This window comes from Scyliorhinus torazame, chromosome 21 (assembly GCF_047496885.1).
Source record: "Scyliorhinus torazame isolate Kashiwa2021f chromosome 21, sScyTor2.1, whole genome shotgun sequence".
Taxonomy (NCBI): Eukaryota; Metazoa; Chordata; class Chondrichthyes; order Carcharhiniformes; family Scyliorhinidae; genus Scyliorhinus; species Scyliorhinus torazame.
In genome coordinates, this window is record NC_092727.1 from 22958789 (window position 1) to 22981909 (window position 23121).

At 44.1% G+C, this 23121-nt stretch overlaps 1 long non-coding RNA gene across 1 annotated transcript in view; it reads left to right on the top strand.

The window, feature by feature from the left end:
• The first annotated feature begins 452 nt into the window (after window positions 1-452).
• Window positions 453-23121, top strand: part of LOC140397960 (uncharacterized) — a 29062-nt gene continuing 6393 nt past the window's right edge. Inside the window, exon 1 of the long non-coding RNA XR_011937351.1 lies at window positions 453-578. This is a non-coding gene — a long non-coding RNA (uncharacterized lncRNA). The remainder of the gene's footprint in view (window positions 579-23121) is intronic.

Consider the following 23121-nt stretch of genomic DNA (forward strand, 5'->3'; position numbering starts at 1 on the left):
ATAGGAAAACCAATAATACGTTTGATCATGAGAGATGAAATTTTATGCAGAAGCGAGAGGAACATAAATTGTACAAAACTGGCAGAGATCATTGTGGACAATAGGATTGGTTCCAAATTTTGAAAAATTTGAACTAAGTTTTCTGTCAATTATCTTTCTAATTCCCAAATAAATTTCTTAACATTCATTGTTTCACTGCCTCTCGGTCACCTTGTACAGTAATTAAGACTAAATTGTCTGTCGCATCCAGTCTGGAGAATGATTGTATGTGAATATTCTGAGCCCTAATGTTAATTAAAGTATCCTTTTTAGGCTTGATATGACAGCGAATCCTGCTTGTTTGATTGTCTAATCCAGGAGCTGCTAAATTCAACAATGGAAATTGAGTAGACTTTTTGAAGACCTCACAACGAAGATGAATGATCTTGAATAGACCTCTTCAATTGTAGGCAATCATATGTGAATGGTCCCACACCAAAATCAGTGATCTTTTTTATCTGTTCCCCCTTTCAGCATTGCTTTGTAACAGACGTCGCTGGAATTTCCCCCTTTGGTCATTAGGAGTATTATTGTTGAAGGTGAGTGACAGCTTATTGTTGCTTTAGAAGACCTCTTTTTCTGTCAAGTCCTATTTATCTATTTACATCAAACTATGGCATTACATTTAACACATTACCAGCTTGTTACCACTGCATTTTTGTGTTGCTGAGATATTCCACTCCTCTCAGTACCGTTGCTGATTGTAGCTATTTCGTTGGCAGCGACCAGCATTCAGCGCAAGGAATCCAGTCAATCTTCAAACAGGAATGATAGATTTGTGGAGGAAGAGGACTTCAGGCAGAGAAAACAAAGAACGTTGTGACTGCCCCTCAGTTGTTCGTCGATCACTTGGGTTTGCCCCAAGAAAGTAAGGATGTATAAGGAGATCGACCTTTACCACCAATCTAAAGTTTTCAAAGAATTATACCATTGTTCAAACACTACCTGCAGAAAAGTTCCACCATAAGAATGATCCTGCCTGTCGCCATGTTAAATGCCACAATATTATTTCAAGGATTCCTCCAAGTCATCAATAATGATGCCATATTAATCAATCTTCTATAGAATCATAGAATCACTACAGTACAGTCTGCACTGACCCTCTGAAAGAGCACTCCACCTGGGTCCAAACCCCCTATCCCTGTAACCCCACCTCGGGGCAATTTAGCATGGCCAATTCATCTAACCCGCACATCTTTGGACTGCGGGAGGAAACCGGGGCACCTGGAGGAAACCCACACAGGCAGGGGGAGAACGTGCAAACTCCACACAGACAGTCACCCAAGTCTGGAATTGAACCCGGATCCCTGGCGCCGTGAGATAGAAGTGCTGACCACTGTGCCACTGTGCTGTCTTATCCGGTGATGTATTGAGCAACTGGAAGAAACCATGTCAACAGAAATACTTTCAACACTTTCACCAGAAAGCAACAGCACAAAAAACAGGGCACTTCATCACAGGTTTTTCAAAGGAGTGAGGCTTCATTCAGAGCATCTATGTTGGCAGACCCCTTCCCCAGCAGATTATATGAATAGCAAAGGCCTTCAGTCAATGAAGTAAAATAAAGTCAGACTCGAGAAACAATAGAATGTAAGTGAAACCACAATTCCCCCAGCAGTCTCCATGGTGCCATCATCTTATTTTCATCCAAAACAAAACAAGGAGCTAATGATCAACATTATCTGGCCAATGATTTCACTGGGAATCCTGAGCAGATGCAGAGTTCATAAGTGGTCAAATAAATTCAACCAATTCCCAGTGGAATAAATCATTGTCATTCTCAAGCAGAAAATCTGATGAAAAGCCACTTGGCCCAAAATGCTCACTCTGTTTCAGTCTCCATACTCGCTGTCCGCCTTGCTGAGTATTTCCAGCAATTTCCGTTTTTATTTCAGTGATTCTGTCGTTTGGACAGTTCAGATGAGCACTGTGTTATAGTCCTGGCAAGGGTTAAGTCTAACCTGCATCTGCTGTATGTTGAATTAATTTGCAATCCAGTGACGGGGAAACATGACTCAAGGATTCGGAGAGTCAGGCTGAAGCCCAGTCAAAGAGAAATGGTTGAAGTTGTGCACAACAGGGAGAACTGATGAATGAATCAATAACTTGATAGGACTTTTATTTAACTCAACGAATATGCCCCTGCAAGTCGAACTCAAAATGACCTACATTATTACTGGCTTGATGGGCAATACATTTCACCTAATAACCACTTTCCTGTGCCTTGTTGGTCTCTGATTGCTGGGCACATCATCTCAGGGGGCTCCTCTACAAAGAAAAAAGGGTCTCTATTGGGATGGTATGTCTATCAATACTTAGTTCCAATGATAGCTGATGCTGCCCAGTAAACCTGTATATTACAAAGTGTTTGAGTATGGTGGAAATAATAAGAATAATACTTGAGCATGGGAGTTGTCATTCAGCTCTCCCTGGTCCATGTAATCTGCCTCCTCAGGAGATTCAATATTCAAAGTTGGGAGATGCACTGTGAGGCTAGTTTTTTCCCTTTGTGGTAATGTGCATATTTCTCTTTTAAAGATAGCATGTTCACATCCAGCATTTAGAAGTAACAGAATGCCACCCCCACATATGTGCTCATCCCAACTTATGTGTGTTCGTGAATTTGTAGCATGCAAATACATTGAAGTGTATTACGATCCCAGACCAGAGCCCAATAGTGGCTCAGATACTGGACTGAAACCCCAATATTTTAGTTTAGTTTGTAAGACTGTTCGGAAAGAATACTTTGCTCCAGGAGTGATTGCACGAAAATATAGGGATACAGTATTTTTCTAAAATATTATTATGGACACAGGATTAAACTCTTCAATGTCACATCTGAAAATAGCTTACAATTACGTTTTTAACACTACTACTCAATTCCCAATTAAACAACAAGAAAGAAAAAGAAAACAGACAGTTCTCAATCCCAATCACACAGAGCAATACTTACTTTCCAGAACAGATTTAGCTCCTGTTATAGCCCTTGCAGACTGGCTGGATATCTTCAACAAGCTGCTTCAACTGGTGTGTTTCGGCTTCCCCCTTGTACTCAGACAAGTCTGTGCTGCTTTAAATACTATTATTTTTTAAAAAACTAACCTACTGTGAGAGAAAAATACCTTATTTGTGGACTCAGTGTTAGGCAGGTCAGAACACAACTCAAAAGTTGTCTCGAAATGTTTGAATTCCTTAGGTCCACCCAGCAATGACAGCATCTCCCCAAGCTGAAAAAAAATTAACTCCCCAGGCTGAAAATACATTAACTCATGAGGGACGCCACCATATCAAGCAACAGTACATGAGCCCAGGCTTTTACGATGGTCAATTTCAACTCTGGCTCCTAAAAGACCCTTGGGCTTGCAAAACAAGATTATTTTAAAAACATGACTACTGTACTCAAATGTACTCTAACTCTGGGCCCCATGAAGTCTCATGCCATAAGTTCAAACATGGGCAAAGAAATCTCCTATTGATTACCATGTACTGCCCCCCCCCCCCCCTCAGCTGATGAGTCTGTTCTCCTCCAAGTTGAACACCACTTGGAGGAAGCACGGAGGGTGGCAAAGGCACAGAATGTACTCTGAATGGGAGACTTCAATGTCCATCATCCCTTGCCTGTCACGGCATCACAGATCCGTGAGTGGACCCGGACGGAGCCAGTCCTGTCAAAGATTCGGCACATAGTCCTGTATGGTGGGCAGCATAGACAGCTCCCAGGCGAGTTGCGGGCATTTTCCTCCAAGCTGTCAGAATTCAGCGTGGAAGACGGCATCCTCTTGTGGGGGACGCGTGTGATTGTCCCAGAAAAAGGACAGGAGCTGATACTGAGAGACTTGCACAATGGGCATCCAGGTGTGACCAAAATGAAAATGTTGGCCCGGAGTTATGTTTGGTGGCCAGGCCTCGACGCCGACATTGAGAAGGTGGCCCAAAACTGCTCAATTTGTCAGGAGCATCAGAAGCTTCCGCCGGCCGCGCCCCTACATCACTGGGAATGGCCAGGGCAGCCTTGGGTGCGCTTGGATGCGGATTTCGCCGGCCCTTTTCAACGATCCATGTTCCTTTTATTAATCAACGCCCAGTCTAAATGGCTAGAGGTGCATAAGCTGCTAGGCACAACGTCCTGCGCAACAATTGAGAAGATGCCTTTGACTTTTAGCACACATGGCCTCCCCGAGGTTCTGGTCATGGATAACGGCACTCCATTCACCAGTGAGGAGTTTGCGAGGTTCATGAAGATGAACGGCATACGCCATATCCGCACTGCCCCTTACCAGCCGGCTTCAAATGGGTTGGCGGAGCGCGCAGTGCAGACATTCAAACGAGGCTTAAAGAAGCAGTCTTCCGGATCAATGGACACGAGACTGGCTCGCTTTTTGTTTACGTACAGGACCACCCCCCATGCAGTGACTGGGGTAGCTCCCGCAGAACTCCTAATGGGCCGGAGACTTCGCACCCGCCTTCGTATGGTTTTCGCGGACATTGGCGCAAATGTACGCCACACACAAGAACGGCAGGGACAGGGTTTTTCTCGGCATCGGCCGATTCGGCAGTTTGCGCCCGGTGACCCAGTGTTCGTTCGCAATTTTGCTGGTGGTGCCTAGTGGGTTCCTGGCGTAATCTTTCGCCAAACGGTCCCTATATCTTACGAGGTGCAAGCCCAGGGTCGTCTCCAGCGCAAACATGTAGACCACGTTTGGTCCAGAAGACTATCCCTTCCAAAGATTCCCTGCCCCCGGAGCTCATTTCTACAGCCGCAGAGACCAGAGACAATGGAAAGTAGTCCTCACAATCTTCCTCTGGTGCCTCACACAAAGTCTGCACAGGTCGTTACAGAACCGCACGGAGATAGAGACGCCGAGATGACAGAGGCAGCAGACTCTGACTCCGAGATGGAGACATAGGACGCATCAGAGGGGAATCCTTGGGCCCACGGGTCGTGGATGTACAACCGTTATGCCGTTCATTACGGAAGCGCCGTTCTCCTTCTCATTACACGCCGCCCGATCCAGCGCCTCATGCAAATGGTGTCCGGCCTGCGGCAAAACGAGTCCGACACCCTCCTTCACCAGGGTCTTCGGTTGATTCCTTGGACTTTGGGGGGGAGGGATGTTATAACCTGCCTGCTTACCATTGGCTGGGGACTAATGACAATCCCACAATCCTGTGGGAGTATGAGCTTCCCAAATGAGGGGGGCGGAGAAATCATTAGCAGACTCCCTGTATAAATAAAGCTGGCCAGTTTGGAACCAGCAGGAAGGGGTAAGCAGCAAGTGAGGTTGCTGCTGTTGTGTATATATATATGTTATTGTAAATAAATGTTATTACTTTGTATCCTTGAAACTCGTGCTGGATTCTTCATGGCCCTCACAAAAGGTACCTTCCATTATGTTGTGTGGCATTACCACCGTGCTAAATGGGATAGTCTTTGAACAGATGCAGCAGCTCAAACTGTGCATCCCCGAACAGGCGCCGGAATGTGGCGACTAGGGGCTTTTCACAGTGACTTCATTTGAAGCCTACTTGTGACAATAAGCGATTTTCATTTTCATGAGACGTTGTGGGCCATCAGCAGCAGCGTAATTGCACTCAACCACAATCTGTAACCTCATGGCCCGGCATATCCCCACTCTACCATTATCAACAAACCAAGGGATAAACCCTGGTTTAATGAAGAGTGCAGGAGAACATGCCAGGAACAACACTGCACATACCTAGAAATGAGGCGTCATCCTGGTGAAGCTACAGCATAGGACTACTTGTCTGCCAAACAATATCAGTTGCAAGTGATAGAGCTAAGTAATTCCACAACCAATGGATCAATCTAAATTCTGCAGTCCTGCCACATCCAGCCATGAATGTTGGTGGACAATTAAACAACTCACTGGGGGGAGAGGCTCCACAAATATCCCTATTCTCAATGGTGGAGGAGCCCAGCACACCAGTGCAAAAGATAAGGCTGTTGCACTCACACCAATCTGTAGCCAGAGGTGACGAGTCGATGATCCATCTTAGCCTCCTCCAGAGGTTCCCAACATCCCCCACGGTAGCACAGTGGTTAGCACAGATGTTTCACAGCTCCAGGGTCTCAGGTTCGATTCTCACATTAGGTGGCTGTCTGTGAGGAGTATGCATGTTCGCCGCGTGTCTGCGTGGGTTTCCTCCCGGTGCTCCAGTTTCCTTCCACAATCCAAAGATGTACGGATTAGATGGATTGGCCTTGGTAAATTGCCGTTAGTGTCCAAAAAGGTTAGGTTGGGTTACTGGGTTACGGGGATAGGGTGGAGGTGTGGACTTGGGTGGGGCGCTCTTTGCAAGGGTCGGTGCAGACTCGATGGGCCGAATGGCCTCCTTCTGCACTGTAAATTCTATGATTCTATGATTCTATCAGATGTCAGTCAGTCTTCAGCCAATTCAATTCACTCCACATGATGTCAAGAAACGGCTAAAGACGCTAGATACTGCTTCCCAAAGACTCCAGTTTTGCTGGGGCTCCTTGATACCACACTTGGTAAAATGCTGCCTCAATGTATTCAGAATATAAATACCAGAAACTGATGAAAGGAAAACCTATCTTCCAACTAAAGAACAGCCATAATTAATGCATGACATTTTGCAATCAAGTTGAGTATGAGTCAGTCAATTGGGTAAAACTTGTTTTTGACAATCCATGATGCTGTGCTTGGCCCTGACAATAGAAGAATGTAAGAATAAGGAGCAGGAGTAGGCCACTTGGCTCCTCGAGCCTGCTCCGCCGTTCAATAAGATCATGGTTGATCTTTCTGTGGACTCAGCTCCACTTGCCGCCCACTCACCATAATCCTTAATTCCTTTACTGTTCAAAAATCTATCTATCTTTGCCTTAAAACATTCCAGCAATAGTACTGAAGACTTGCGCTCCAGAACTTGCCATGCCTCTAGCCAAGCTGTTCCAGTACAGCTACAACATTGGCATCTACCCGGCAATGTGGAAAATTGCCCAGGTGTATCCTGTGCACAAGAAACAAGATAGATGCAACCCGACCAATTACCGCCCTACCAGTCCACTCTCGATCTTCAGCAAAGTGATGGAAGGCGTCATCAGAAGTGCTATCAAGCGCCACTTACTCAGCAATAACCTGCTCACGGACGCTCAGTTTGGGTTCTGCCAGGATCACTCAGCTCTTGACTTAATTACCGCCTTGGTTCAAACATGGGCAAAAAACCTTAATGCCAGGGGTGAGCTGATAGTGACTGCCCTTGACATTAAGGTAGCATTTGACTGAGTATGACATCAAGGAGCCCGAGCCGAATGGGAGTCAATGGGAATCAGGGCGAAAGTTTTCCACAGGTTGGAGTCATACCTAATCCAAAGGAAGAACATAAGAACGTAAGAACGTAAGAACTAGGAGCAGGAGTAGGCCATCTGGCCCCTCGAGCCTGCTCCACCATCCAGTGAGATCATGGCTGATCTTTTGTGGACTCAGCTCCACTTTCCGGCCCGAACACCATAACCCTTAATCCCTTTATTCTTCAAAAAACTATCTATCTTTATCTTAAAAACATTTAATGAAGGAGCCTCTACTGCTTCACTGGGCAAGGAATTCCATAGATTCACAACCCTTTGGGTGAAGAAGTTCCTCCTAAACACAGTCCTAAATCTACTTCCCCTTATGTTGAGGCTATGCCCCCTAGTTCTGCTTTCACCCGCCAGTGGAAACAACCTGCCCGCATCTGTGGTAGTTGGTGGTCAATCGTCTCAGCTCCAAGACATCTCTGCAGGAGTTCCTCCGGGTAGTGTTATAGACATTATGCAGCCATCAGCGAACATGCCCACTTCTGACCTTATGAAGGAAGGAAGGTCATTGATGAAGCAGCTAGATGGTTGGGCCTCGGACACTACCCTGACAAACTCCTGCAGTGATATCCTGTAGCTGAGATGATTGACCTCCAACCACCACAACCATCTTGCTTTGTGCCAGGTATCACTCCCACCAGCGGTGAGCTTTCCCTGCTTCCCATCGACTCCAGTTTTGCTGGGGTTCTTTGATACCATACTTGGTAAAATGCTGCCTTAATGTATTCAGAATATAAATACCAGAAACTGATGAAAGGAAAACCTATCTTCCAACCAAAGAACAACCATAATTAATGCATGTCATTTTGCAATCAATTTGAGTATGAGTCAGTCAACTGGGTAAAACTTGTTTATGACAATCCATGATGCTGTGCTTGGCTGATCGGGAGGGTTTTACTCGAATACGTCTCTCAGCAATTGTATAGATTCTTATTTAACTGCCTGATAATAAAATACAGTCAGAGTTCAGACTGAGCCTGTACTGGCACAGCTGTAGAGTGAAGCACAGTTGATACCGACTGAGTGACACAGGGTTGATTTTGATTTGATTTGAGTGATTCTCCTTCCAAATGAATGATGGCTGGGGCTCTTTATAACAGTAAATGCTGATGACTGATTGGCTGGCTGGCAGCAACATTCTGATGTGTAAATGTTATGGCAACAGTGTGATGTGCAGATGGGAATTTATATAAGAAACACATTTATCAGGAAAATGGAAAACCTTGTCACTTGACCTTTCAATCCCACAGACTATAGTGAAATTCAACCTTCAAATTCCTAATAGAATGAACACAAATAATTATTCACATTGTTGGTTTTGGTTGCTCGGACCGTGATGTACAGCACATGCTGAAGTTACATCCAGCTGAGAAAGCAGAACAAAGACTATGCAAGATTTTAGTCCATTCTCGGGAGATGGAAACCCGTCTGCAGGTGTGATGTTTGAAAGGTCTACAGGGGATGAACAAAGGGGCTCATTTTCTGATCAACAGTTCAGAGTAACAATACCAAACTTTAATAAAACTCAGCCACATGGGAGGTGGTTGAGGGGAGTGCCAAAGAATGTGAACAAGTCTCTTCAATCTCTGGCCACTCGTCACTCTCTGACATCACTGTTATTTCAGACATCCAGAGAGAACGATCACGTCATTCCATTTCAAAGCCATCTCTCCCTCTTGACAGTGATTGGACAGCAGAGGTTTAACTGTTGCTCATCTGTTGCTCCCATTGGACCAAGTGGCTCAAAGCTGAGGGAGTTTTTATTTGGTTTCTATTTCCATTCCCTTTTGGAAATATTTCTGCTGGGGTTTGGTTCCACAGGCGGTCAACAGATCTCTCGTGCCTCCCCAAGCAGCCATATTTCATTCTGAGTCCAGACAGTGAGTGTCAGTGGATCATTTAACTTGGGAGTCTGTCCTCATCTGGCATCCAAAATACATGGCTGAATTTTCTTTTTTTTTTAAATAAATTTTGAGTACCCAATTATTTTTTTTCCAACTAAGGGGCAATTTTAGCGTGGCCAATCCACCTAACCAGCACATCTTTGGGTTGTGGGGGCGAAACCCCCGCAGACACGGGGAGAATGTGCAAACTCCACACGGAGAGTGACCCAGGGCTGGAATTCAAACCCGGGTCCTCAGCGCCGTAGTCCCCGTGCTAACCACTGCGCCACCGTGCTGCCCATGGCTGAATTTTCTAATCAGGGTTAAATAGGGTCACACGCTAATTAAAAACCACTCCTCCTCCTCCTGGCACCACGTGAAACTGTAACCCTCCCACTGTAAATGTTATCATTTTGCCAAGGCCCCCAGATGTTCAGGACGGCCTCTCAATGCCTGGAGAATGGGCATGCAGTGTATGTTCGCCCGCAAGTAGAAAATGCTGCAAATACTCAGCAGCTCAATTACTGGAATGAAATACAACTAAAGCTGAAGCGAACTAATTTTATTACCATGGACGACTCCCGCCGAAAGGATTTGTTGAATTGCTAAACTGGCAATTCTTTCACTGCTAATTTGTGTTTGATGATTTTTTAATGTTTGAATGATGTTGTTGTGTAAATTCTGCTGCTGAGCCATTAGCCTCTTGGCCAGGTTTTCATTGTAAACGGGAATTGACTCACCTGGCTAAATATAAGTTGACTAAATAAATAAAAAGCATCTCAGGCAACATCAGTGGAGAGAAACAAAGTTAACAGGTGGGATTCTCCGTCCGTTCCCGGCAGTGGGATTCGCCGATCCCGCTGCAGTGAACGGGAGATTTGGCTGAGCGTCAAATTCTCCGTCCTCGCTAGCAACGGTAACGGGGTGGACTATTAACGGAGAGTCCCGCCCAAAATTTCAGGTCTATGACTATTATAATGTTCACAAAGGAATAGGAACTAATTCTTATAAGAATGTACATCAAGGGTGACACATTTTACTGTTGTAATTTTGAATTTTCATTTCAGATTTCCAGCATCTGCAGTATTTTGCTTTGGCGTCCATTTTAAACGCTTGGTTGCAAGTTTATTCAGATAGGCAAAAGGGCGTACAACAAAAATTTCAACTCCCGTTTTCAGACAAGAAATGGGTAGCCAACATTGAAAGTCTTCCCCATGGAATTTAGAATTCATTATAGATTAATCAATTCTCATTTTGAAATGAGTTAAAGGAAACAATGGGTTTGGATTCAATTGCAGTTTGGATTCAAGTGAAGTTTCCACCACTAAACAAAAACTTGTTTCCTATCAGGAAAAGCATTTCAGGGACTTTTTTTTTAGGTTGCTCTGTGAGTGAGTGAACTGTCAGTACTGAGTCATAGAGACCACGGAAGGCCCAGGTTCAATCTACGGGCTGTGCTGAGCGGGTCAGCCTCAACCGGGAGCTAATGTGGCGTCAATGTTTCCAGGTTAGAGCAGGAAAAAGAAATGGACCAGAGTATCTACTCCTGATTGCCCTTCAGGGATTCCTGCTGGAAACCATCAATGAATGTACGACTAGGGTGTCGGATTTGAAGTCAGCTATTAATTCTCACTATTCATGGCTTAGGCTCCTCATGAAGTTACTTAGGCTCAGCTGCTGATCTGTTTGGCATTGTCATGGATGCCCATCCTAAGAAGGGAAAAGACTGATCACATGAATTTTGACATTTTTCCTTCCCATCGCTTCACTCCTGTCATGTGTAGCTGTGTAGTTAATGCCAACTTAGAGTCTCTGACTGCACGTTGGCTGACATCACTTAATAATATCACTTCCAATATCATTGCTTTTCCAAGCATTTCACCACAACATCATTGCCTTGCCTTAATTTCTGTAACTTTTATCCCAATTATTTTTCCCTCATTTTGGGGGTTAACATCCCCCTATTTTCCCAGCACTCTCCCTTTGCTAAAGTACAGCCAAGATCAAAGCATCGGATCCAGCAACATTGAGAAAAACAAGAATTGAAACCTATTGAAATGATAGGCAGAGTGTCACAAGTAGTTTCAATCCAGCCCTGACTAATTGAATGATATTTTATTTTCCCTCACCCATTTGGAAGCGTCCTAAATGAAACGATTTCAATCCAGTTTAGATCCTAAGGCACAACATAATTTACAGTCTCCACTAATTGATATCAAGGTGGCATCAGGCTAGTGGTAATGGTGTGAACAATTGAAAACATGTTGCTTTAGTGCCTTAAACGGATTCCTTCTAAAGCTGAGGGAGACAAACTGTGGTCAATTTTTCACACAATAAACACAGCCCCGTGGGATTAAGTGACAGCTGCCGTACTTGATGCTATCACCATGGTCCCTTTAAGGGGTAACTTCATGAAATTTGTTATTGTCACTTCTCTAAAAAGCAAATTTGTGAAATTATCCCTTATATTTCTGATCAAAGAAGACTGCAATCCAATTACCGAGCAGACCAAACCTATGGGAAAATCTTCCAGTGTTATCGTTCCCCATCATATGTTAATGAATATTTCACATCCTCCTCCAGCTGCAGGCAACATTGCGTCACAGGTGTCTCTGTGATTACAGTGTCCACATTCAGCCAACGGGAAATACGAATAATGGGAGGAAATTGGTTGACATCAGCTTGTAGAACACCCTTATTGTCCAGAGTATACCTTGAGCCTAAGAGCGTGCAAAAGTACAAATTGGCATATCTAGCTTACCCCATTCTTCAAATCGATGATCCGGCCCCAGCAAGGAAATCTCTTCCTCTTGTCTTAATGCCAAATCTATATTGCTCTGAATCATCATTATCATGCAAATAACAGTATAAAATTGCCAACAAAGAACTTTTCCAAATTAATCATGATATGCAAAGCAATGTTATCGAGGGCCATAAAAAAACAGACCGATGACTATTTAAAAATGCTCAAATTACATCTGTTGTAAACTGATTTATTTATTGATGCACGCTTTTAAAAAAAAAAATAAAAGCCAACTGTCTATGAGTAATGATGTATGTTTCTTCGTTCTCTGCAGAATTTACCTGAGAGATTTTGACAAACTAAACCAGATGGTTTGTTTCTTCATGGCTGAAATGGAAAATAAATAGTTCAGGAAATCTGTCTTCAAGCATTAGAGAATGTTGTTGGATTATGTAAGGGGGGTTGAATTGACATTTAAAAATGGCGCTCCAATTTGCGAGTCGTCTACCTGCCCTGGCGAGCTGAGCTCATCAGCACAGGAAATGGCATTAGTGCAGCCTCGACGGGGCATTCCTTGCCATTGCGGGAAAAACTGGCAAAGTGCCGTGAAATAGTGGGTTCTTTCTCAGTGCTGCAGGCACCAAGAAACAGCTCATTAAGCGTATTCTCAAACAAGACTCTATTTTTGCCCCATTAAATCAAGCCCATGAAGTTCCATTGGTAAGATTTCTAATCCAGCAGTTTGTGTCAACATTTTATTTGATTTACTATTTAAATAAAATACATTCAAGTAATATTATTTTTAAGTGTGAAGCAATTGTATTTCCATGATTTGGGTGGATGTACCTCCAAGTTATTTTTTAGTTCAATGCTATATTTAATATTTTCCCTTATATCCTGCTTTATTCTGCTTTCTTCTGATCAGCTGGAATGGCAGCTATCATATTACTGCCTCATTGGAAGGGATAGTAGAATGAAGCTCTGTTCTGCTCAGCTGTCTATATTTAAAATGGCAGCCCTGACAGAGCAATACAGAAACCATCTAAAAGGCAACGTTAACAGTATAAGGTCAGTAATAGCAGCGACTTTGTGCTAACAGCATTAATTAAGGAAAACATTTCAAAGGTACATACTTAATTCTTTTATGTTGTTTAAATCAAGAAAAGCAGTATTCCCAACATGACCAAACAATGGTATCTACTGAAGTATTCCATCATTATAATCCTGTCTCTGAGATGCTATTTACCTCTTCAGGGTTACAAGCTGTTCTGTGCTTGACAATAGTATTTTGTTCACCAGACTGTTGCTAAGCACTTACAGAAATACAGCAGGTATAAGGTTCTGAGTTAAGATCAAAGCTCGGGCATAATTGGTGCTCCATTAAGATGAAGGTCAAGGGATTAGTAGGTAGTTATCCAAAAACACAGAAATTTCTACACAGAATTCTGCAGATGCTGTTAATTATTGAAAAGCCACGTCCCCCACAAAGAAAGCTATAACACACAATATTATTTTTCTTCCTACCTGACTGGAATTCATCATTAAAGCCTGTTGTTTAATTTGTTTTCTCCCCTCTGAACTTAAATTATGCTTGGACACTGCGGGGAGGGGTGGGGGAGTGGGGGAATACCAGCCCGCCCCACCACCCCCTATGCAGTTCCCACCCAGACCGGCCAGAACATGCAAAAACCTAATTAAACCTAGTTTCAATATCATTATCACGCAGGAAGCCTAATTCACCTGCCTCCTGAGATGTTCCAGCCCCAGCCGGGAGCCCTGCTGGCATGAATTGGTGCAAGTCCTGAGAAACGGGGGCCTGGCAGCTTGCAATCCGAAAAGGGGAAAGGGTGTGAGCACCCTCCCTGCACTTGGGCAGGATTCTTTAGGGGAGGTGAGGGTCATTGAGGGGACTTGGGATGGGCTGGAGGGGCTCAGGGTGGGTATCTTTGCTTGGATGGGGACTTTTGGCTGGTTTTTCTAGAAAGACCATGTGCTGGGCAACACCTCTCGGAAGCTCTTCAGAACAAAGAGGCAGCTTCTTTAAAAAAAACTGCGATTAGAAAGAGAAAGTACTTCAGAGTTAATGGCCCCTGTAGAGCTAAATGAATAAACAACGGTAGTCCATCTTTTGAAACTGCCTAGACCTGTCAATAAAGAGACTTCTAAATGGCAATGTCAACGAAACTGGATCTAACCAATGAAGTTCAAAGATTTTAGACTTTTAGGCATGCACATAGGTTTGAAAAAGATAAAGGGTGATGAAATTAACTGTGAAAAAAACACCTCAAAGGTTTTACCGACATTAAAGAGAAGACCTTTACCTCCACCTCACAGATCTTTCATCTTATCACGCTGGGCGTCAGTTTAAAGGTTTAAAGGCTGCAGATGGGAAAACTTTCACTTTATTCTCAGAGATCTTTCATCTTGGCATACTGACAGACAGTTAAAAGGATTTAAAGTCTGCAGATGGGAAGACCAGCTGAATGTCCCCATCCCAGAAAAGACTCCTAACATGGGGACTATCGTCAAATCTGCCCCATGTGCTTTTTGCGGGACAGTATCCCAGCTATCCCTTGTTTATATGTGCTCAAAGAAAGTTGATACCTTCCACCTGTTTCTCTTAACCTTAACAATGTAATTGACATTAACAAACCATACTGATGTAATTGACAAGACATTGGCACTTTAACTATTACTCTATTCTATTTTGGAATTATATGGACTGTGTAAAGCTTAACTGTATGTAATCTGACTTTCTCAACACCTTCCTGGGATATTGGGAACTACCAGTCTAACCACTGCAAACACAAATGCTGCTGCCATTATCTCCAAGTGCGAACACCTATACCTTCTTCCCAACAAAGCGATCTGGACCTTCCTTTACTCTTTAGCTCCCCTCTTCCCAGACCTGTTGGCAGACAGGCTTCAGACAGGTCACATGACCCCATTCATTTTATTCTACATTAAAGATATAATCCCAAAACATGGCAATCTTATAAACATCATAATTGTAACACCCTGAAATTAAGCAAGGTGAGATTACATCCTCCATTGATTTTTATTGTGTTGAAGTATTTTACACTCATTCTGCAGGTCTTCCCTTGTCTTATGCAGTTGGGATAATTGATTTAAAATAATTTTCTCTTTCTTCATTTGTCGTGGTGAAGATTGTTCTAGGCCAAGAAGAGAACAATCTATTGCTCACAATGAATTGTGTACCCCTGTTGTGCCCCACTTCAAAGGTTTTGATATTTTACACGAGTTTCAATGAAATACCCACTGGTACAAATAGGCATGTACTAACCAGAGAAATTGTTAGTTTAAACATGGCAGCCTCAGATTATACTGCACTGATCTAATAATACAGCTGAGTATTACAAGCATTTTATTGACTGCATCGCTGCAATGATTTGACATAGTCAGTTTTGAGTATATAGTCATTCTTGTATCTCTTTCAGCCCCTTTCCGAGACAGTATATCAACATTCCCCTATTTTGTCTTGTGGTGTGTGGCACCTTTTCCCTAACTATGTTGGGTGGCATTGGGCAGCACAGCGGCACAATGGTTAGCACTGCTGCCTCACAGTGCCTAGGGACATGGGTTCGATTCTGGCTGTGGGTGACTGTCTGTGTGGAGTTTGCATGTTCTCCCTGTGTCTGCGTGGGTATCCTTCGGGTGCTCTGGTTTCCCCCCACAGTCCAAAGAGGTGCAGGTCAAGTGGATTGTCCATGCTAAAATGTCCCTTAGTGTCCAAAGTAGTGCAGGTTAGGTGGGGGTTACCGGCACAGGGTGGGACAGGGTGCTTTTTCAGAGGGTCGATGCAGACCCAATGGGCTGAATCACCTCCTTCTACACTGTAAGAATCTATGATTCTATGTTGAAATTCATCTGCCATAACTCTTCCCACCTGCAAATGTTGTCTCAGCCCCTTATGTACTTTCATGTGTGTGACATCAAACTTGAAATGAAATGAAATGAAAATCGCTTATTGTCACAAGTAGGCTTCAAATGAAGTTACTGTGAAAAGTCCCTAGTCGCCACATTCCGGCGCCTGTTCGGGGAGGCTGGCACAGGAATTGACTCAGAAAGTCCATGAATTGGGACAATTTGCAAATGTGAGCAATGTGCATTGTGTTTCTGAAACCCTGCCCTTTGTGTAGTTTCAAATTTAATTAGGCTTTTAAGAATAATCAGAACTTAGCATGCATGAAGTGTTGCACATGACCAGTTGGGTTCATCAATCACCCAGAAATTAGAGCTGAGGAGCTGTGAGTCAGGAAAATAAACTAACATAAATACACATTGACTGTAGATGTAGCTGTTCCAATCTAAATAGTCCACTGAGATTACTGCCATGCAAACTAGATACACATGAAGTGAAATGTTAAAATGCTGAAATAATCTCTGCAGGGCTGATGTTGCAGTCCTTCGCTTGCAATAAGAGCATCATGGGAATTGTTCGAGCATAGACGTGATTTTCCATATTTTAAGATTAGCAAACAAAATACAATAGACTGGCTGGACACAGCGCGGACCCTGGGAGAATGGGATTGTCGAATCAACTTTTATATTCAAACATGCATTGACATAAAATTCCGTCAGAAACTATGGTTTGAGCAGCCAGAAGGTTTTGAACCTTCCCCACCCGAGAAAGGGAAATGTGATTTTCTCTAATTCCTTGTCGCGTGTAATAAGCTCCATCGAAATACAACTCCACAAGGCACTATCAGATCTGAGTGATTCCAAAAATATTGAGATGCTCGAGATATGAGTAACATGAGAATAGCATAATCCCTCATTATCTAACACAAATGTTCAGGTGGTTGGCTGGTGCACTTGGGATTTGCAAATAAGAGCAGAGACATACAGCTATACCTTCAGGGGGAATGAATGTCTGGCTGATTGTAAGGTCCTGCTTGTAGAATCAAGGCATTGGTCATTTCCCACTGAAAAAAACGTTCAGGTTGAGAGACAGCCAAACCTCTGCAATACTTGCAATAGAATGCTTTTCTGGCAAAGTATTGACAAGCATTATGGCGGCTCAGGAAGTCGGCAATTATTAAGAAGGTTTTGTTCCATAACAAATAATGCCTAATGTTATTTTAAGGTTTATGTGCATCCTTATCTGCATCTAAAGTTCTTAATGGAACAAGATGCCTTCAGTCACGAATATTTTCCATACTTGATGCAACTGAACCTACAGGATTTTTCATCCTCTTTCCCCAGAAAAGCATTTGACCATCAGTGAATACAAAATCCAGATGTTCATCTGCAGTCTGGGGTTATAGCAAACATTTTCAACTTCAGCCCAGGCAGTTTGGGGGAATTCAAAGCATAGCATTTTCAATAGAACTGAAAATGAGGGTGTGAGTGTGAATCTCTTACTTAATACCTCCTTCAGTCTCAAGATAGAAAGAAGCATTTATATAGTGCTTTTCAAAACCACTAGACATCTCAATTACTGCCAATGAAATGTGCGTATTCACTGATACAATGTCAGAAACATATCAGCCAATTTGCTCACAGCAAGCTCCCACAGACGTAATGTGATATTGACCAGATTATCTGCTTTGGTGATGTTGATTAAGGCCAGGATACCAGGAATAACTTCCTGCTCTTCTTCAAAAAATAGTGTCATGGGATTTCTCACATCAATCTGAGGGGACTTGGATTTACATATCACCTAAAACAGGGGAGACAGTGGTGTAATGATATTGTCACTGGACTCATAATCCAGAGAGCCAGGCTAAGGGGGCAGCATGGTAGCATAGTGGAGGCAGCACGGTAGCATACTGGGGAGCAGCACGGTAGCATAGTGGGGGGAAGCATGGTAGCATAGTGGGGTGCAGCACGGTAGCATAGTGGTTAACACAGTTGCTTCACAGCTCCAGGGTCCCAGGTTCGATTCCAGCTTGGGTCACTGTCTGTGCAGAGTCTGCACGTTCTCCCCGTGTGTGCGTGGATTTCCTCCGGGTGCTCCGGTTTCCTCCCACAGTCCAAAGATGTGCAGGTTAGGTGGATTGGCCATGCTAAATTGCCCTTAGTGCCCAAAAAGATTAGGTGGGGTTACTGGGTTACGGGGATAAAGGGGATAGGATGGAGGCATGGGGCTTGGGTCGGGTGCTCTTTCCAAGGGCCGGTGCCGAGTAGATGGGCTGAATGGCCTCCTTCTGCACTGTAAATTCTATGATTCTATGAATACTTTGGGGACCCAGGTTCCAATTTTGCTGCAGCAGATGGTGCAATTGGAATCTGGAGGCAAAGGTCTAATGATGGCCCTGAAGCCATTACCAATTGTTGTAAAAACCCATCCAGTTGAAGGAAACCTGCCATTCTTACCTGGTCTGGCCTACATGTGACGCCAGATCCACAGCAATGTGCTTGACCTGAAAGAAATACCCTCTGAAATGGCCTAACAAGTCACTCAGTTTAAGGGCAATTAGGGATGGGCAATAAATGCTGGCCCAGCTAGCAACGCTCACATAAAAACAGAAGGGCATCTTCAACAGTGTAGCACTCCCTCAATACGACACTATGCTTGATTTTTGTGCTTAAGATCTAGATTGGGACTTGAACTCACAACTTTTTGATTCACATTGAGAATGCTAGCAATTGAGCCACTGTTAACCTAGTAGGGTCAGTAAAGTGAAAAAGGATGATGGTGATTAATTGATTTAATTAATGGTGTTCCGGCACCGTTGATGACTTTACCGCAAAAATGAAATTTCTCACGGGAATTCTAGACTTAAAATCTGTAAGAATTTAATCTCTGTTCCTTATTCTTTGTATCAAGTGATTCTTCCTGTGTCTGCATGGGCCTCACCCTCACAGCCCAAAGATATGCAGGGAAGGTGAGTTGACCACGCTAATTTGCCCCTTAATTGGAAAAAATAAAAATTAATTGTATCAAGTGGGCAGATTAGGTTATATTATTGCATACAGGTTTACTGGTTATTTTACAAATGCCTTTTCTGAAAAAAGAGCTTTAAGGTTCATAAAGGACAATTAGCTTTAGTGTCCTGCTCCCCTGCATTAAAATTTTCCTGTTTTTAAATTCTAATTTGAATCATTAATACACAAAAGAAGCAAACGATTTTCATAAAAGTCTTCATATTTAGTCGCATGGATCAGGGCATGAAATCACAATTATAGGGCAAATTCAGCTCGCCTCAATCTCAGTGGGAATTGTTTTTGAAGGGAACGCAAGATGGAGAATTGGTTCTACATCATTGTTCTAATGCCCAATCTACTCTCTCTTCAAACAAGGTTTCTCCAGTGGGAACACGGGATAACTGAGTTTACCCCAAATCTTTTTTCATTGCTCAGCAGATCTTGTGCAAAAGTAGAATAGAATTATTTTTTGCAGTAATGATTGTATTTTAGATCACTGAGCTTTATTAACATTGAAACAGCATCACAGAAAGAGAGGGGCACATCTGCTTTGCTCTATGCATCTGGCTGGTTCAGTCACACTTGGGTTGTTCTCAGCATTTGCTTCCATTCTTTCCTCGGCTGTCTCGCTCACTCTCATAACAGTGAGTTGAATGTGATTAAAAGCAACATTTTGCCACTAAAGTCATGTCATCAAGTTCACCAATTGCTGACAATTAGAAAATAGGCATTTGGCAACATACACTGATTGAGAAATAGCAGTTGTCAGAATTGGCTCGGTTGTTGCACTTTCGTCTCTGAGCCGGGAGGTTGTGGATTCAAGTACACTCCGGAGAATTGAGCACAAAATCCAGGCTGACAATCCCAGTATTGGAATCGCTGTCTTTTGGATGAAAAATTAAAGTGAATCACCCGTCTGCCCTCACGGTTGCGTGTTAAGCAACATGCATTCAAAGAACAGCAGAGGAGCTTTCCCTGGCATTCTGGCCCACATTGATCCCTCAGCCAATATCACTGAAAAAGCAGATAATCTGGTCATTTTCTCATTCCTAACTGTGGGACTATGATGTGCTCAATATGGCTGTTGTGGCTCCTAATACATTAGTGACTGCATTTCAAAAAAATTTCAGTGCCTGTAAGGTGCATTGGGACAACTTGTTCTTTCGTTTTTGCATTAACCAAATACCATAGGCATTAAATAATCTATTATAATTAGTGCTGCACCTAACCATGACATCTGTAAGTAGGTATTCTGCCTGGGAAAGTTTCTGTATGGATGCTTAATAAGCTTTTATTACATTCCTGTGTGCACTATTGTTATGCTGGTGTTAACCCATTTATATTATAAACGTCAGTGCTTAGCAAGAGTACGGAATTCTTCCGACCCCACTGACCGTTAATAATTTCAGTAAACCTCCACTAGTCAAACTGTCTCTGATCCCATAGAATTGTCCTCAACTCTACAAAGTTGTCTTTGACACTGCCATTGCCTCCAACTGCAGCATTAGAAGTGCCTTTCAGACCATGGTGCTAGCTTTAGTCCCACAACCAACCTTTCTTGGCCGTCTCCAATACTATTGCAGCAATATGAAAGGAAAAGAAAGAAAAAATATATCTATCTTTTATAATAAACAGCTTAAAGTTGTAATGGTCACCTTACAAAGCTGTTGAGATACATTTGATTGAAACACGAAACCTATGATCTTGACCAACTCTCAATTACAACCTACTGCAATCCTCGCATCTAAAATTACTTAATTGATATACTTGGCATTCTTCAAAAAGAATGCATAAGTTTTACACTTTAGTCACATGAGGGTTTTGAGCTTGACATAATGTGGAAAGCATGCAGTGTGAATAATCTATCATTTGCAAACCATGGACAGCACGTTAAAAAGATTTGGGTGTAAATAACAGCAACTTTCTGCTCCTGACAGGAACTTGCAAGGCCTGTTTTGGGGCGATTGCAGTTTGGAGAAGAAAAAAATAAATAAGGAAAATGTGAAAGAAATGTATTTGCAGGAAATTTGAAACAAAAACAGAGATGCTGGAAGGTTTGTGGGTATTTCTGGGGGGATAAACTGCTGGATTGACAGTTCATGGGCTGGATTCTCCGTTTTGGAGACTAAGTCCCCACGCAGACGTGAAAACAGTGGTGTTTTACACCAGGAAAACTGGCACAAAATGGCCACCGATTCACCGTTTTGCTGGGGGCTAGCAGGGAGGCAGCGTAGAGCTCGCAGCCCTCGCTGCCGTTGCGGCCCTGAGCACTTCCAGTTCCGTGGCCGCGCATGTGCACGGCGGTGGCCTGCAGCGGCTGCGCCATGCTCCATTGCAGACTCAGCCCACGGACCGCAAAAGTAGTGCCCCCCTTCGGGCGCTCGCGCGTCCCGGACTGCCCGCCCACAGTGCCCTCCCCCAAATGTGGCGGCTCCGGACTGAGTCTGCAGCCACCACGTGAGGTTCCAGGATGGTGTGAGCACACATAACCCACGCTGTCAGGAACTCAGCTAGTCGGGGGCGGAGTATCACGGGGCAGGCCTCAGGCACTGGCCTGAGGCCGTGGATAATCGGCGCGGCGTACTCCTAGAGTATGCCGCTTTTCAGGGGGCGGAGAATACAAAAACCAGCGCCGCTCCTGATATTGGCATCAAAACGGATTCTCCGCCCCTTCGTCAAACGCGATTTTGGCGTCGGGGAGCAGAAAATCCAGCTGCATATGAGAATGCATTGGGTTACAATGAAGGGCTCACGTGTTAACTTGCCTGCACAGATGGTGGCCAAAAAATGAATGTTTCCAGCATTTTCTGCTTTTGGTTCCGAAGAAACATTAGTGAAAGGAGGAGCAGTTACATTGCCTATATCCAGTCACTGAATTGCAGCAAAAAAGACAAAAAGTACAATTGAGCGGAATGTTGCAGGCAACTCTATTTTGTAAATAGCTGGAAGTGGTTAGACCAGTGTGAGAGCCAGGCATTTCTTATTATTCATTCAGAGGTGCTTTGCAAAGTCATAACTGGAGGCCAATTCTCCTGATGTCAGAATCCCACTGTCACAAAATGACATAATCCTTAAAATAGTGAACGGAAGATACTATTAAAATTCAAATACAGCAAAAATGTGAAACTAGAATTTCAGCTGTAAATGAATTAAGAAAACATGGAAGAATTAAAATGAAAATATATGCATCAACAAATTTAAAAGATCATTTTATATCACAAAGTGGTCATGTTACTGGGCTAGCAATCTACAGGCCCCCAGCTAATGCTCTGGGGACCTGGGTTCAAATCCCACCATGGCAGCTGGTGGAATTTCAATTCAATTAATAGATCTGGAATTAATGATGATCATGAAACCATTGTCGATTGTTGCAAAAAAAAAACATTCAACTCACTAATGTCCTTCAGGGAAGGAAATCTGCCACCTTTACCCTTTCTGGCTGACATACATCTCCAGGCCCACAACACCACGGTTGACTCTTAATTGCCCTGTGAAAGGCAATTAAGGACTGAGCTCAGGCGGAACTTCTTCACCCAAAGAGTTGTGAGTCTATGGAATTCCCTGCCCAGTGAAGCAGTTGAGGCTCCTTCATTGAATGTTTTCAAGATAAAGATAGATAGCTTTTTGAAGAATAAGTGGATTAAGGGTTATGGTGTTCGGGCCAGAAAGTGGAGCTGTGTCCACAAAAGGGGCGTCATTCTCCGACCCCCCGCCGGGTTGGAGAATCGCCGGGGGCTGCCGTGAATCCCGCCCCCGCCGGTTGCCGAAGTCTCCGGTACCGGATATTCGGCGGGGGCGGGAATCGGGCCGCGCCGGTTGGCGGGCCCCCCCGCTGGATTCTCCGGCCCGAATGGGCCGAAGTCCCGCCAATAAATTGCCTGTCCCGCCGGCGTGGATTAAACCACCTTTTGAACGGCGGGACAAGGCGGCGTGGGCGGGCTCCGGGGTCCTGGGGGGGGGGGCGCGGGGCGATCTGGCCCCGGGGGGTGCCCCCACGGTGGCCTGGCCCGCAATCGGGGCCCACCGATCCGCGGGCGGGCCTGTGCCGTGGGGGCACTCTTTCCCTTCCGCCTCCGCCACGGTCTCCACCATGGCGGAGGCGGAAGAGACGCCCTCCACTGCGCATGCGTGGGAAACTGTCAGCGGCCGCCCGGGGATGTCATTTCCGCGCCAGCTGGCGGGGCAACAAAGGCCGTTTCCGCCAGCTGGCGGGGCGGAAATTCCTC